Source organism: Phocoena phocoena, chromosome 2, assembly GCF_963924675.1.
Source record: "Phocoena phocoena chromosome 2, mPhoPho1.1, whole genome shotgun sequence".
In the NCBI taxonomy this organism is placed as follows: Eukaryota; Metazoa; Chordata; class Mammalia; order Artiodactyla; family Phocoenidae; genus Phocoena; species Phocoena phocoena.
In genome coordinates this window covers 44,972,914-44,990,678 of record NC_089220.1, presented here as the reverse complement: position 1 = coordinate 44,990,678, position 17,765 = coordinate 44,972,914, and the positions used below count along the sequence as shown (strand labels likewise).

At 36.6% G+C, this 17,765-nt stretch overlaps 1 protein-coding gene and 1 pseudogene across 1 annotated transcript in view; one reads left to right on the top strand and one right to left on the bottom strand.

Moving 5' to 3' along the window:
- Window positions 1–17,765, top strand: part of KTN1 (kinectin 1) — a 119,318-nt gene that overhangs the window by 15,682 nt on the left and 85,871 nt on the right. The gene's annotated exons all lie outside the window — the stretch shown is intronic.
- Window positions 13,365–14,436, bottom strand: LOC136118816 (actin-related protein 2/3 complex subunit 1A pseudogene; annotated as a pseudogene).

Genomic DNA, 17,765 nt, shown 5'->3' with positions numbered 1-17,765 from the left:
CTTTTCTTATATGAATTGGATCTCAGGGTGACCAAATAAGAGAAGTTTCTTTCTATAGATGTATTCTAATAAAAATTGATAGACTTTATTTATTATATATGTTTTGGCTGTGTTGGGTCTTCGTTGCTGTGCGCGGGCTTTCTCTAGTAGCTACTCTTCATTGTGCGCGGGCTTCTCATTGCGGTGGCTTCTCTTGTTGTGGAGCACAGGCTCTAGGCGTGCAGGCTTCAGTAGTTGTGGCACGTGGGCTCAGTAGTTGTGGTTCATGGGCTCTAGAATGCAGGCTCAGTAGTTGTGGCGCATGGGCTTAGTTGCTCCGCGGCATGTGGGATTTTCCTGGACTAGGGCTCAAACCTGTGTCCCTTGAATTGATAGGTGGATTCTTAACCACTGCGCCGCCAGGGAAGTCTCAGTGATAGGCTTAGAATGTCACCATTTTGCATCTCCTAATGAATAATGTCTAGGCGAAGATCACCAATAGTTGGTAATATCACAAAAAGATATCCAGATACTAGATACATCGTTTTGGAAGTATGCCATGCTGTCTGTGCCTTAGTCTTTCCCTCAGGTTATAATCCTGAATCTGATCTAGCCTTTAAATTTAACTACCAATTTATAGGAAATAGAAGACAAAACAAAAACAAAACACCAAAAAAACTTGTTAATACTGTGGGGATGCCATCAACAAAATTCCTACTGAGAATCTTTACAGGACAACTGCCTGGTTTTTCCAACCCCAAATTGTAAGAATTGCAAGAAAGTGAATAATAAAAGATACAGGGATGATGAATGGAAGGAGACAAGAGATAAATACAGTATGTCCTCTACATACGAACGAGTTCCATTCTGAGAGTGTGTTCACAAGTCTAATTTGTTCATAAGTCCAAGTTAGCCTAGGTACCCAATTAACACAATCAGCTATATAATACTGTACTCTAATAGGTTTATAATACTTTTCACACAAAAAATAAAACATTTTTAATCTTGCGGTACAGTACATTGAAAAGTACAGCGGTACAGTACAACAGCTGGCATAAAGGGGCTGGCATCGAGTGAACAGGCAAGAAGAGTTACTGACTGGAGGAGGGAGAGGAGGTGGGAGATGGTAGAGCTGAAGGATTGTCAGCAATAGGAGATGGAGGGCAAGCTGCAGTTTCACTCACGCCTGATGTTGATGGAACGCACGTTTGCATCTTTGAAAGCTCGCAACTCTTGAGTTTAGTATGTAGGGGACTTACTGTACATCAATCAATACAGAATAACTCAAAAAATATTTACACAGCAGTTGGGGAAATGGGAATACTGGCTTGATATTTGATATTAAGGGATTATTGCTAATTTTAAATGTGCTGTGAGCCTGGAATTTTGTCCTCTTTCCTTTCCAGGCTCAGAGCTCCTATAAAGCTATATAGCTATAGGTAATAGGTTTTCAGCCTGATTCTTTTTTTTTTTTAAACTTTAAAAAAAAAGATTTATTTTTGGCTGCCTTGGGTCTTCGTTGCTGCATGCAGGCTTTCGCTAGTTGTAGTGAGCAGAGGCTTCTCTTCATTGCAGTGCGTGGGCTTCTCATTGCAATGGCTTCTCTTGTTGTGGAAAATGGGCTCTGGGGTGCTCGGGCTTCCGTAGTTGTGGCTTGCGGGCTCTAGAGCGCAGGCTCAGTAGCTGTGGTGCACGCGCTCAGTTGCTCTGCTGTGGCACGTGGGATCTTCCCAGACCAGGGATTGAACCCGTGTCCCTCGCATTCGCAGACATATTCTTAACCACTGTGCCACCAGGGAAGTACCCAGCCTGATTTTTTTTCATACATCTTCTTTCTCCCCCCACCCCCCCACCCAAGCTGTGCAGATTCTATTCCCATACCCACCTCTTGGTGTCAAGCAGCAAACCTGGTTCTGTTCTGTTGCTGTTACCTGTGGGAGCTGAACTTCTCTGACCATTTGCCTGCTATAGTCAGTGTCCAGCCATCTTTCCCATTCTTTATTCCCTGTGCTCCATTTTAGGTACTGTATGGTTTATTCTTTTGAATTTTTATTGTTTCTAGCTCAGGGATATATTTATTTTCTTTCTGGGTTCAGCCATATCTTTTTGATAATCTTATTTTTCATCCATTGTTTTTTTTTAATTGAAGTATAGTTGATTTATAATGTGTTAGTTTCTGGTGTACAGCAAAATGATTCAGTTATATACTTTTTTATATTTTTCATTGTGGTTTATCACAGGATATTGAATATAGTTCCCTGTGCTATACAGTAGAACCTTGTTTTTTTTCTTTTTTATTGATGTGTAGTTGATGTACAATAAGATATAATTTACAGGTATATAATATACTGATATACAGTTGTTGTTGTTTTTCTCTCAATCCCTAACTCCCTAACTATCCCTCCCTGACACCCTTCCCCCCGGTAACCATAAGTTTGTTCTCTGAGTCTGTGAATCTGTTTCTGTTTCGTAAATAAGTTCATTCGTATCATTTTTTTTAGATTCCACATATAAGTGATATCATATGATTTCTCTTTCTCTGTATGACTTACTTCACTCAATATGACAATCTCTAGGTCCATCCATGTTGCTGCAAATGGCATTATTTTAGTCTTTTTAATGGCTGAGTAATAGTCCATTGTATATGTGTACCACAATTTCTTTTCATTCCTCTGTCGACGGTCGTCCATGATTTTATGTGTTTGGAATAGAAACATCCTTATTGGAAGTCTTCATCTTTTCATTTCTACCTATTATAATCTTGTTTTTGAAGCGCAACTTAGTGTATCCTGAGTGCTCTTGTTTAGCATCTGTTCCTTTGCTCAAATCTGCTCTCTTTTAACCTTTTTTTAAAAATTATTTTTTATTTCTATTTTTTTTTATTTTGGTTATGCTGTGTGCCTTGTGGGATCTCAGTTCCCCCACCAGGGATTGAACCCGTGCCATTGTAGTGGAAGTGCTGAATCCTAACCACTAGACCACCAGGGAACTCCCTGCCCTCTTTTAATCTTGTTGGGTGTTTTTCAGCTTTATAGAACAAGTTTGATTTTAGTATCACACTAATTTGTTGTGACTACAGTCAATTAAAATCCTAAAGCCTTGAAGTATGATTCTTGTTGCTGCTAGTTCATCTCAGTCATCCTGTGTTTCTTTAGTTTGTTTTGGAGTACAGGTATCCCTTGCTAGTCCAACTCAGGCTGGGTAATTTTTTTCTTTTTTGAGGTAGCACTGGTATCCCTTGCTGTCTGAACTCTTGTTGCTTATTGTTCCAAACTTGGGAATCAAATATATGTATCCTTTGTTTAATGACTTGAATTCATTCTTGAAAATTCTGCTAAATGAAAAGCCATTACATGAAAACATATTTCCTTTAATTTTTTCCTACATATAAACTTTATTTTTTTAATTGAAGTATAGCTGATTTACAATGTTTCAGGTATATAGCAAAGTGATTCAGTTATATATATATGTATTATATATTTTTGTATATATAAATTTTAAGATTCTTTTCCATTATAGGTTATTACAAGATATTGAATGTAGTTCTCTGTGTTATACAGTAGGTCTTTGTTATCTGTTTTTATTAGTAGTGTGTATCTGTCAAAGCATATTTTCATTCATTTTTAATGGGAAATTATGCTGTGTTGTATCTCAACCAATTTTTACACATAGGAAAATATTAATCTAGAAATGAAGATGAGTTTATACAAGTGTAAGCAACACTTTGAAAGTAAATAAATATACTTGATCTTAAAATGTAATGTGATAGGGACTTCCCTGGTGGCTCAGTTGTTAAGAATCTGCCTGCCAATTCAGGAGACACGGGTTTGAGCCCTGGTCCAGGAAGATCCCACATGCCACGGAGCGACTAAGCCCATGTGCCACAACTACTGAGACTGTGCTCTAGAGCCCATGAGCCACAACTACTGAGCCCGTGTGCTGCAGCTACTGAAGCCTGCATGCCTAGAGCCCGTGCTCCACAATAAGAGAAGCCACCGCAATGAGAAGCCTGTGCACCGCAATGAAGAGTAGCCCCCGCTCGCTGCAACTAGAGAAAGCTCGCGTGTAGCAGTGAAGACCCAATGCAGCCAAAAATAAATAAATTTGTTTTAAAAAAAATGTAATGTGATAAAATGAAGGTGTATTATATTATACTTGCCAAAGGAGGAAGAGAAAACTTGGTTGTGGTGGTGGTTGATGAGGTGTAATTCTTTGGAAAGTCTATTATACCATTTTTTTCACCAATTTCAACCTTTCTGGAGCTCAGGGTTATCTTACATTCAGTCTGCACTTAAAAGTCAAATTGTGGTATAGATGAGCACTTTTAGTGGAATAAAGGCCAAACACAAGTCCTTTAAGCAATGTGGAAATAGAATACAGGCAGAAAATAATGAAGAGTTGTAGGAGATGATAGCTTTGCATCCCTCTTGCTTGGCAGTATGTGCACAAAGCACATGTTCTCAGTTCATCCAAATGTGTGCAGTACATCAATACATATGATGTGTTCCAACTGGATACCATTGTATTGATTAAATTGTTGAGTGTACCTGTAGCTGAAATTATAATGTTGAAATTTTTACTCTTCATAGAATATTTATTTTATGTGTATTTTAGGCGAATAATAACTAATGTTTATAGTAGTAGTTTGAAAAGTAGTACTTTTCAAGAGTCATTTGATGAAAACCAGTTAACTGAACGATTATATGAGGTAGGTCTGTAGATTGTAATAACATGGTATCCCTCCTTATCTGAGATAGCTATTGGAATTCCTGCTGTTCCAGCTAGGGAACTGAAAGAGTTTGGTAGCAAAGGATAAATAAAAATCTTATTTTATGAAACATTTTTAGTTGGTTTGTCCTTTGTTCTCCTGTTCTGAGTTCAGCACATCTTTGTAAACTGGCAAGCTTGTCATATTATCAGGGTAATGGATGGATTAAAATGTGACTAAGGTCAGGCAAAGAACAGAGTCTGATACATAATAATACTCTTTCTAAACTATTAATTGGCAACTTTGGGATATGATTATTTAACCTATTAAATATTCTCTAATTTCTGCTACTCTTTGGCCATGTTTTAGTACTTACCGATCTTGTTTCCAAGGATAGCTTGTATACATTATCAAGTGTTTTGTCAAAATCAGACATTCTAATTTTTCCTAATTTAGTAAACCTTTTATTTAAAAAAAGACATTGAAATGACTTGTTTATAGTGAATGACTTTCGATGCTCCTAAATTTTTTAGTTAGTGACATTGTCTGGATTTACACACAGTGAGTTCACCTATTTTAATTCGATTGCTTTCTGCTATTTTTAGTATATGATAGCTTTTACTTTTACTTTTTTTTTTCCTTAACCTTTTCAGGCAACTTCTAATAGTGGGGAAAGCAGAAGTCTTTCAGGGATCTTGAAATGTAGGATCCTGGCAGCTGTGTACTGTCTGTTGAAGGCAGTACTGTATCTATCTATGCATGGCTCTTGAGGTTGTATAAATTTGGTTTCTAAGCACAGTGTTCAGAGCAAGATGGCTGTAGGATAAGGACCTCTACTTGTGACTGTATTTCATTTTTTTCTAGCTTTATTGAGGTATAATTGACATAACATTGTGTAAGTTTATTAGCTTTGAAGTTTATAATACATTATTGTTGACTGTAATCACTGCTGTGCATTAGATCTCCAGGACTTTTTAATGTACTAGTTGCAAGTTTGTACCCTCAAAAAAAAACTCCCCAACGCCCCAGGTAACCACCACTCTTCTCTGTTACTATGAATTCAAGATTCCACATGTGATATCATACAGTATTTGTCTTTCTTTGTCTTATTTAGCATAATGCTCTCAAAGTCTGTCCATGATATTGCAAATGGCAGGATTTTCTTCTTTCTCATGGCCAAATAATATTCCATTGTATATATGTATCACACTTTTAAAATCTGTTTATCTGTCAGTGAACTCTTAGGTTGTTTCCATGTCTTGGCTGTTGTAAATAATGCTGCAGTGAACATGGATATCATGTTGGAGATATCTCTTTGAGATACTGATTTCATTTCCACTGCATATTTACCCAGTGGAATTGAGTTTGCTGGATTATATGGTAGTTCTATTTTTAATTTTTTGAGGAACCTCCATACTGTTTTCCACAGTGACTGCACCAATTTACATTCCCACCAGTGGTACACAGAGGTTTTCTTTTCTCCATATCCTTGCCAGCACTTGTTATCTCTTGCCTTTTTGATGATAGCCATTCTAACAGGTGTAAGGCGATCTCTTATTGTAGTTTTGACCTTCGCATTTTCCCCATGATCAGTGATATTGAGCACCTTTTCATATACTTGTTGGCCATTTGTATACCTTTGGAAAAATGTCTATTCGGGTCCTTTGCCCATTTAAAAAAGTATATTTTTTGTCTTTTGAGTTGTATGAATTTCTTATATATTTTAGATATTAATCCTTTATCTGGCATATGGTTTGCAAATATTTTCTTCCATTCTGTAGATTGCGTTTTCATTTTGTTGATCATTTCTTTGCTGTGTAGAAGCTTTTTAGTTTGATGTAGTCCCACTCGTCTATTTTTGTTTTTGTTGCATATGCTTTTGGTGTCATACACCGAAAAATCACTGCCAAGACCAATGTCAAGGAGCTTTTCCCCAGTGTTTTCTTCTAGGAGGTTTATGGTTTCAGGCCTTAACATTTATGTCTTTAATCCATTGTGAGTTAATTTTTGAGTGTTGTAAGATAGGGGTCCAGTTTCATTCTTTTGTGTGTGAATATTCAGTTTTCCCAGCACCATTTATTAAAGAGACAATCTTTTCCCCATTGTGTATTCTTGGCTCCCATGTGAAATATTGGTTCACTGTATATGTGCGGATTTATTTCTGGGTTCTTGATTCTGTTCCATTGGTTTGTCTGTTTCTATGCCACTACCATACTGTTTTGATTACTATATCTTTGTAGTATAGTTTGAAATAAAGTGTGATTTATTTCAGCTTTTTTCTTTCTCCAGTTTGCTTTGGCTGTTTGGAGTCTTGTGGTTCCATATGAATTTTAGGATTGTTTTTCTTTTTCTGTAAAAAATGCTGTTGGAATTGTGATAGGGATTGCACTGAATCTGTAGCTGTATGACTTTGGGTAGTATGGACATGTAACAGTATTAAAATTCTTTTGGTACATGAACACACTATATTTTGACACAGTATCTTTCCATTTATTTGTATCATTTTCAGTTTCTTTCGTTATTGTCTTACAGTTTTCAGTGTGCAGATTTTTCACCTCCTTGGTTGCATTTATTCCTAAGTATTGTTTTTGGTGCTGTATTTTAGGTTTCTAATAACTGATCACCTTTGAACCTCTTCAGTTATATTTCTGTTGTTTGAAAGGGAGTCTTGGCAGTCACAAATTTTGAAGGCTTACTGTATTTCAATTTTGTAACTGGTAATTTATAAACCAACTTTAAGAATGTGGGAATTCATTTGGTGAAATTCTAGAGATGAGAGTTTTTCTTGGGTATCGTTCTTAGATTAACTTCTCTCACTGTTTTTTGCTTTGGTTGCTTATTGGGAACAATATCAAGAATGGAACCAACAACCAAAAAAAATTTTTTTTTTCTTTTGGTTGGGGCTGCTGTTGTAGGTTTAAATGTTAAAATACAAAGTATGTACTTATTTCCAATTAATGGTAATTTTATCAGGAGTTTTTGATTTTTATTTTTCTGTTATGTACTTTTGCAGCTTCAGGAATATTATAATGAAGTCCATATTATGATAAAAAGTCCCTGATTTTATGTTTCACAGTACTGGTGGACACAAATGGGATTGATGTAAACTATATTTATGAAGGTTATTTTGAAAGAAAATCCATAATCATAAGGGCTACCTGTATAAAGCTATTTATGTTAATGAAGTAAACTTTTTTTTCTTCCCAGATTCATGCTGGTTGTGTTTTAGCCAGTTAAAATCTGACAGTGCTATGTGTTGAGCACTGACTGTGTTGGGCTTGCAGGTATTTGGGAGAGAACATACAGATCAGTAGGCGAGTCATTGATTTGGCATGTTAAATTTCAGTAGTATAAAGCAAACCTTGTATAACAAGTAAGTAAAAATCTTTAGTGAATTTTTTTTAAACCATAATTTTCAAGGTACAATTTCACTAGAAGTTGTCTACATAAGATTGTGAGTATAAAAGCAAGTGCTGCTTGATTTCAGTGAATGGGGATGGGAAAATTTCTTACTATTTTAAGATTCTTTAACTTCACCATGGGTTAATAATTTATTAACAGAGGTAATGTTTCAGAAAAAAATAGGAAAATGAAAATATATAAGTAGTTTCCTACCTTATTTTACTATCCTTATTTGTATATGCTTTCATTTTGAATATGTATAAGATTTTGCTGTTTATTCATAATTTTGTTCTTTGTGTAGACTTTGTGTCTCTTTGCTTTCTTTTAAATAACAGGTAGGAGTTTGTGGAATACTGTTAAAGTAAAAATTGAAATTTAGACTGTAGAAGTATAGAACTTTAAATGTAAACTTCAGAATAGGTTGTATAGTCTTAGAAAAGATAATCAGGATTTTACTGTTATTTAATTAGTGTACTTGATTGTAAAATGCTGTGGAGTTTTGTCCTAATTTTATATGATTTTATACTTGGAAGCTCTGAACACTGTAATTGAGGGACCAGAGAGAAAAAAATTTTTTTTAACTTTTCTTTTTAATGAAAACACCTGACTTTGTAGGAGAGCACTATTTCTTGTCTTGTTGTTTTTATTTATTTATTTATTTATGGCTGTACGCGGACCTCTCACTGTTGTGGCCTCTTCCATCGCAGAGCACAGGCTCCGGACACCGTGGCCGTGGCTCACAGGCCCAGCCGCTCCGCGGCACGTGGGATCTTCCCAGACCAGGGCATGAACCCGTGTCCCCTGCATCGGCAGGCGGACTCTCAACCACTGCGCCACCAGGGACGCCCAGAAAATTTTTTACTAGCACTTTTTCCCTTGGCTTCCTAAAAAGCTTATTAAGAAAAAGGTTAGATGTGATCCCTAATGAAAGAATTTGGTAATATTCTCAATTGTATTCTGGTAGGAAGAAGTATTGCTCATTTACAGAAACTACATGCTAGATTATTAAATTTTAGATTAAGTATTTATAATTGTTTGCTAAATTAAATTTGTTACACATAGCTGATAGACTTTATTGCTTCTGAAAAGTGAATATTCCAGTGTTTTGCTGGATCTGGAATTCTGTGTTAGTGGTCATTGTTTTTATGGAGATTTTATTCCATTATCCTTTAGCTTCTATTGCTGAGTAATATATGTCTAATTTTATTCTCTTATAGGTAATTTTTCTATGTTGCTTTTAAGACCTACTTTGCATCTTTTGAGTTATATAATTTTACTACACATATATTTAGGTTTGTTTCTTTTTATTTATGCTGTCCAGATTTTGTTGCCCTTCTGGAATTGATTTATATCTTTTCAGCAGTTTTTGAAAATTCTTCGCCATTTTGTCATCAGATATTACCTTTCTTGATTCTTTTCTCTCCTTGAATTCCCATTTGACTTATTGGACCTTCTCATTCTTTCCTTCATGTCTATTAGTTTTTCTTTCATGTTTTCCCTAATGTATTCCTTTGTGCTGCATTGCCAGTTTTTATAAGCTCTTTCTGTTTGATAATTCTTCAGCTGTGTATAATTATCAGTTCATTTAGTTTTTAATGTCTGCATGTCTGTGTATGCACATATGTTTGTGGATGCTTATACACAATTTACAGTTTCTTTAATTTTTACCTTCTGGTCTTTTATATGAGTGCTTTATTTTTTTTTCCATATGTGTGATTTAATTTATGCTTCTAATAGCTGAAAAAATTATTTTTTACAGTCCTCCACATTATTCTATTTGGAATTCTTGGGGATATAATCCCTGTTTGTATCTTTGATTTTCTTCTCTTTTTATTGTAAGTTCACCTTCAACAGGAGGGTATCTGAAAATACTGTACTGTTGAGGCCAGACTGGGTAGAAGGATTTTTTTTCCAGAGCCTTTCATGGCCTTGGAGCCATTTTTGTGTTCATATTTTTGGTAGAAACATTGGGGGTGTTCTGGACTGGCAGAGACTGTAGATGTGAATTTAAGAATCTATGGTTATAAATTTTTTTTTTAAGGGTCAACAATCAGTATTTATTTGGAGATGTCACTTGCAAACTGTTTTACATCGATCTCTTTTTTAAAAATTTTCTGGTTGTATTTTACTTTGTTTATTTTTAAATTTGATTTTAAAAAATTGAAGTATAGTTGATTTACAGTGATTCAGGTGTACAGCAAAGTGATCCAGTTATGCATATATATACACACATAATTTTTCATATTCTTTTCAGTTTTACTTTATTACAAAATATCAAATATAGTTTCCTATGCTATACAGTAGCACTGTGTTGTTTATCCATTCTATATATAATAGTTTGCATCTGCTAATCTCAATCTCCCAGTCCATCCCTCCCCTGTACCCTCCTCTCCCTTGGTAACCACAAGTCTGTTCTCTGTGTCCACGATTCTTTTTCTGTTTCATAGATAAGTTGCTTTGTGTCATATTTTAGATTCCACATATAAATGATATCATATGGTATTTGTCTTTCTCTGTCTGACTTAATTCACTTAGTATGAGAATCTCTGGGTCCATCCATGTTGCTGCAAATGACATTATTTCATTGTTTTTTATGGCCGAGTAGTATTCCATTGTATATATATATACCACATCTTCTTTATCCGTTCATCTGTTGATGGACAGTTAGGTTGTTCCCATGTTTTGGCTATTGTAAATAGTGCTGTTAACGTTGGGGTTCATGTATCTTTTTGAATTATAGTTTTCTCTGAATATATGCCCAAGAGTGGGACTACAGGCTCATGTGGCAACTCTTATTTTTAGTTTTTCATTTCTGATTTTATTGATTTGGGCCCTCTCCCTTTTCTTCTTGATGAGTCTGGTTAAAAGTTTAATAATTTTATCTTTTCAAAGAACCAGCTTTTACTTTCATTGATCTTTTCTATTTTTTTAAGTCTATTTCATTTATTTCTGTTCTGATCTTCAGTTTCTTTCCTTCTACTAACTTTAGCTTTGTTTGTTCCTCTTTCTCTAGTTGGTTTAGGCTTAATGTTAGGTTGTTTATTTGAGAATTTTCTTCTTTCCTGAGGTAAGCTTTGTTGCTACATACTTCCTGCTTAGAACTGCCTTTGCTACATCTCATAGGTTTTGGACTGTTGTGTTTTCATTTTCATTTGTCTCCAGGTATTTTTTTAATTTCCTCCTTGATTTCTTCAGTGATCCATTGGTTGTTTAGTAGCATATTGTTGAGCCTCTGCGTGTTTGTGTTTTTTGCAGTGTTTTTCTTGTACTTGATTTCTAGTCTCATAGCATTGTGGTCAGAAAAGATGCTTGATATGGCTTCAGTTTTCTTAAATTTACCAAGGCTTGTTTTGTGGGCTACCACGTGGTTTGTCCTGGAGAATGTTCCATGTGTGCTTGAAAAGGATATGTATTCTGCTGCTTTTGGGTGGAATGCTCTATAAATATCAACTAAGTCCATTTGATCTAATGTGTTATTTAAGGCCTGTGTTTCCTTATTGATTTTCTGTCTGGATGATCTGTCCATTGATATGAGTGGGGTGTTAAAAGTCCCCTACTCTTGCTGTGTTACTGTTTATTTCTCCTTTTATGTCTGTTAATATTTGCCTTATATATTGAGGTGCTCCTGTGTTGGGTGCATATATATTTACAAATGTTATTTCTTCTTAGATTGATTCCTTGATCATTATGTAGTGTTCTTCTCTGTCTCTTGCAATAGTTTTTATTTTAAAGTCTGTTTTGTCTCGTGTAAGTATTGGTACTCTGGCTTTCTTTTGATTTCCATTTGTGTGTAATATCTTTTTCCATCCCCTCAGTTTTAGTCTGATTGTGTCTCTGGATCTGAAGTGAGTCTCTTGTAGGCAGCAGATATATATAGGTCTTGATTTTGTATCCATGCAGCCAGTTTGTGTCCTTTGGTTGGAGCATTTAGTCTGTTTACATTTAAGGTAGTTATTGACATGTATGTTCTTATTGCTGATTTGTTAATTGTTTTGGATTATGTTTTTGTAGGTCTTTTTTCCCCTCCTCTTTTGTTCTCTTGTGTTGTGATTTGATAACTATCTTTCATGTTATGTTTGGATTCCTTTTCCTTTTTTGTGTGTATATCTATTGTAGATTTTTGGTTTGTAGCTAACCATGAGGTTTTTGTATAGCAGTGTATGTGTATGTGTATATATATATGTATATATATGTGACTGTTTTATGTTGCTGATCTCTTAATTTTAAATGCATTTAAAATACCCTGCATTTGTACTCTCTCCCTCCAGTGATTACTGTTTTTGATAACATAGTTTACATCTAATTGTTTTGTGTATCCATTAACTGCTTATGTGGATATAGATGATTTTACTACTTCAGTCTTTTAATTAAACCTCCTTACTGGCATTGTGTATGGATGATTTCCTACCTTTATGTTTGCCTTTACCGGTGAGCCTTTTCATTCTATAATTTTCTTGTTTCTTGTTGTGGCCTTTTCTTTTTTGCCCAGAGAAGTTCCTTTAACATTTTTTGGAAAGTGGGTTTGGTGGTGCTGACTTTTTTTAGCTTTTGCTTGTCTGGAAAGCTTTTGATTTCTCCGTCAAATCTGAACGAGAGCCCTGCTGGGCAGACTATTCTTTGTTGTAGGTTTTTCCCTTTTGTCACTTTAAGTATATCATGCCACTCTTTTCTGGACTGCAGAACTTCTACTGAAAAATCAGCTGATAGCCTTATGGGAGTTCCCTTGTATGTTATTTGTTGCTTTTCCCGTATAGCTTTAGTGTTCTCTGTTTATCTTTGATCTTTGTCATTTTGATTACAGTCTGCCTTGGTGTGTTCCTCTTTGGGTTAATACTGTACTGTATGTGTATTTATTGGATATCTTTTTCCCCCCTAGGAATCTTCTAAACGTGTCCTTTAACCTTTCTCTCTCAGGTTCATCTTTTTTTTTTTTCCACGTTCAGTATTTTTATTTAATTTTTTAGCAGACAATTTACATACCACCCCCACCCCTTCCTTTAAATTAGTGTGACAGTTTTCCATAATCTGCTTAAAGAGAAGCTTTGGTCAAGAATAGAATGAAAGAGCAAAACAAAAAAGAAAACCCAAATCACTGCTGCTTTTAAAAAACCAACACTTTCACCAATTATCCTCAAACAAAACACAGAACAAGGTTTGCGCCATATGTGTCTTCGGTGTTTCCTGGCGGCTGGCTCTTCTCCCCATCATGCGAATGGCGGAGCTGCCCAGTGCAGCCTGTCCGTCCTTGTGCTGGATTTGGGAGGCTCGCTCAGCTTCACATTATCTGAAGGCCCTGGATAGAAGACTCTAAGGTCTTGAAATGCCAAATGGTTATGGCTCTGTCGGTGCCAGTAGTGCAAAATTTGCGACAGTCTTACTTGTCCACTTCATAAATAGACACTTGAGTGATGCTGCTCTGGTGCAGCACCCCCAGGGCCTTGTTGCAGTTCTCAGTTGTGGCCCGCTTGTCCATGTTGTAGAAGTTCTCCATGGCCGACATGTTGTGCTGGATGCTCTGTTTTGGGATGTCTAGCTTGGAGACGAAGGTCAAGCAGCCGCAGTCGTTGCATCTAAAGAGCATGGGGCAGCAGTCATGGCCAGCAGCCATGATGCTGTTCTCCGAGATGAAGGACACACTCAGGAGGGGCAGGAACTCTGTCTTCAGAGTTGAGACCTGCACACTTTTTGAGGCATCGGCAACGGACACTGTGCTGTTGTGGCTGACCCAGGCCAGGTGGCTCCTGCTGGCGGAGAAGTTGACCCCATGCACCCAGCTGCCAGTGCCACTGCCACCAAACGCTGACATCAGCTGACCAAAAGGCATCTTGCTGCCCCAGGGTGTACTGGCTGGCTTCTCATCCACTTCTTTAATGTAGGCAGAAAACACTCTGCCTTTGAAATCACAGGATCCTCCTGCCAGCAAGACATTGTTGGGATGCCAGTCCAAGCTGAGAACTGTGGAGCGAATGGGTTTTTTAATGTGCTTGCTTATTCACCAGTCATTTTTGGACTCGAAGTAACAAACAGAAATGAGTCATGCTCCACTGCCCACAGCAAATTTGTTCTGTAGTGGGGACCACTTGACAGAAGTGGCTGCCTTGTTAATTCTCAGGATCACCAGGGTCGGCTTCCAGATACCATCTTTCTGACTCCAGACGTAGGTGTTGCGGTCAGCCCCTCAAGTGACCATGAGGTCACTCTTGGGAGCGCAGTCGATACCTGTGATGTGTCCATTGTGCTCCTTGAGTTCATGAATTTTCACCCACTGGCTCCCAACTTCTTATAGATGTGGACTTCATGGTTATTGGGGCTAAGGGCAATCTGGGTATGATACCAGTTCCAGGCATGACAGGTAATTGGCTCTAGTAAAAATTGATGCAGGGATATTATTCTTAGTGTTTTCAAAGGACAGAAAGCTGGGGGTTGGGGCCATCCGGACGGGCTCGGAGCATGGGATTCGTGGACTCTGGTCAGTCGATGCGAACAGGCTCCGTCCAGGTTCATCTTTTTCTCACATTTCAGGTGATGTTTGTAAGTTAAGCCTACCAGACCTTTGTCTTTTTTGAGTTAGTCACTTATTTTTTCCCATAAAGTCTTTACAATGTTTTCTAGTCAGATTTTCCAGTTTTTTCCTTTATGGCTCTGGGTTTTACATGAGACATAGAAAAAGCCTTTTACAAAACAAAATTATTTTAGATTGAAAGAAATACATTTGTTTTCTAGTTTTTTCATGGTTTAACTTTTTAACCTTTAAAACTTTGATCCATATATAATTGAGGTAGGGGCTGAATTTCCCCCTGAAGTAGCTGTCATTTGTGCTGATACTATTTATTAAATAATCCATAGATTTACTTACTGATTTGAAATAGCTCTCTGATTATATACTAAATTTTTCACATGTATTTGGGGCTTTTTATGTTGCATTTATTTGACAGTTCTTGGGCAAGATGTAAAGATTCTTGTTTTATAGTGAAGCTTTTCCAATAACTCCCTTAAAGTTTTTTTGGGTAGTATTTGACAATTTTGGCTTGTCATTTACATTTCCTGTTTAGTTTGTGAAATGATCTTAAGTATTATGTGTTTTTTAGGAATAGGCAAGAATAAATATAACATTTTATTATTTTAATACTTTCATTGTTGAGTGACCTACGGTGATGTACTTATGAGTTATTTCATCAGTCTATTACGTTCAACTTTTAACACCCTAGCAGAACTTTCCTAAAGGATGATAGGGTTTGAAGTAGGTTTTCTGTTTGTTGATAAATTTAACTGGTACCATACATTACTAGGACTGCCTTGTTGTAGTGGGATTGGACATAGATGAGGAGGCTAGGGCACTTAGAGGGCCGCAAGGAGAAGTTACAGGAGGAAAAGATTTTGGATCACAACTATGAAGAATATTCTAATGTTTTTGTAAAAGGAGCTTATGGGAGGTGCTGATTCCTCATAAGCATAGGCTCACTGACCATTCAGCTGGGTCCAGTCTTTTAATTAGATGGCCCTTTCCAACTCAGAGGCCTTGTGAAAAAGTAAAGGTAGGTCAAGACTAGATTTTAGGGGAAGGCAGTCTTGTATATATGGTATAGCTGTTTTACAATTACATCATTGGTGTGAACTTCATGTTTTAATGTTAATTTTTGAATGATGTTAATTTTTGAACAATTTTGACGATTTATCTTCACCTTTGGAAACTTTTACATATTGATTTGAAATACTGATGATTTAAATGTATTATTAAATTTTTGGTATTAAAGCTTTTAATTTGTCTAATTAAGTTATTATAAATTAGCTTTCTTTACAGAATAAACTTAACCAGGTTATCTCCTGTGGGTATGTTTTTTTTAATTTATTTATTCATTTAATTTAATTTTTTAAAAATTTACTTATTGATTTATTTTTGGCTGCATTGGGTCTTTATTGCTGCCTGCAGGCTTTTCTCTAGTTGTGGCGAGTGGGGGCTACTCTTCGTTGTGGTGCGTGGGCTTCTCATTGCAGTGGCTTCTTGTTGCGGAGCACGGGCTCTAGGTGTGTGGGCTTCTGTAGTTGTGGCTCACGGGCTCTAGAGTGCAGGCTCAGTAATTGTGGCGCACGGGTTTAGTTGCTCCATGACATGTGGAATCTTCCCGGACCAGGGCTCGAGCCCGTGTCCCCTGCATTGGCAGGCGGATTCTTTTTTTTTTTTGCGTACATGGGCCTCTCACTGTTTGTGGCCTCTCCCGTTGTGGAGCACAGGCTCCGGACGCACAGGCTCAGTGGCCATGGCTCACGGGCCCAGCTGCTCCGCGGCATGCGGGATCCTCCCGGACCAAGGTCTGAACCCGTGTCCCCTGCATCGGCAGGCGGACTCCCAACCACTGCGCCACCAGGGAAGCCCCTGGCAGGCGGATTCTTAACACTGCTCCACCAGGGAAGTCCTGTGGATATGTTTTTAAATGAGCAGTGTCTTTTCCTGGGAAAATGGACTAGTTGGGGCTTGATGGGTAAGCAAAAGTCTGAAAGATATTGGTATAACTCTCAGCAGCTACCAGCTACACAGATACTTTTCATTTTCTTGGAGAAGCTGTTCAAACTGATTTATCTAGTCTTATATTAAAGGAAAAAAAGTAAGTTTGGTTAAAAAAAGCGAAATAGAAGCTTCTCATGTTGTGACATGGTAACTAATGGAGAAGTGAAATTTTATTATTCATCTCTGGTATTAGTTGGATTTGTTTCAGACTGGGGTAGCAGTTCTCTAGAACGGGTATTGCTGAAATAACTTAAATGGTATGTTAATAAGGTGTGAGTCATAGAAACAAGTACGTGTTGCAGTTTACAAGGAGAAATTGCACCTCAGCTTTAAGGTTTCAGTGTAATCTGTAAAGTTAATTTTAGAAAAGCTGTTGTAAATGGACTTCCCATGTCAGGCAACTCAGTGTTTGATTTGCTAGATTATCTTATCTTTTCGTTGCTTTGAATGTTTTTCTTCTTATCTTAAAAGATAATTTTATAATTGTATTGTGGGCTCTGGGGACATTATACTTTTGGTGTAGAGAATGGAAATTTAGGTAAATTTTTATATTTTGATGGCCATTTCAGTAAATGATTAATTTGTTTTTCTCATTGGTGTCTTTTTCTTATTTATTTGTAGAATCAAGTATTTAAAAACTTATTGTAGACTTAATACACATGTAAACTTTTAAACATATCTAGCTGTACAATATAAGGTGAATCTACTTTTTCTGTGTGTTCTTCCAAGTACTTTATACATTTTCTTAAGTTTAAAATTTTAATCTGTCTGGACATCTATTTGATCTGAACGATCAGATAAATTGATTTTTAAATTTTTAAAAATCAATTTGAATCTATTTTAGGTTTTGAGTTCCATTATTTTCTGTTCTTTTATCTTTTATCACACTGCAGTATATTGCTACTTTCCTATAATTGTTACACAATTATCTCCTATCTCATAGAATGCTATGAATGTGTACATAGAGAATCAATGCTCTAGGATTTTAGGAGGAAGAGAAATATCTGTAGGCAAGGTACTTGAGCTGGAAGAGTAGACCTCATTGAGGCTCAGGTTTGGTTTTTATGTTCTGTTTTATTGATACTATGTACTTCCTCAGGTGGGTCATAAATTCATTTAAAGTCAGTGAATCTATTTGTGCAACACTGCTAAGCACCCTATTCTCTACAA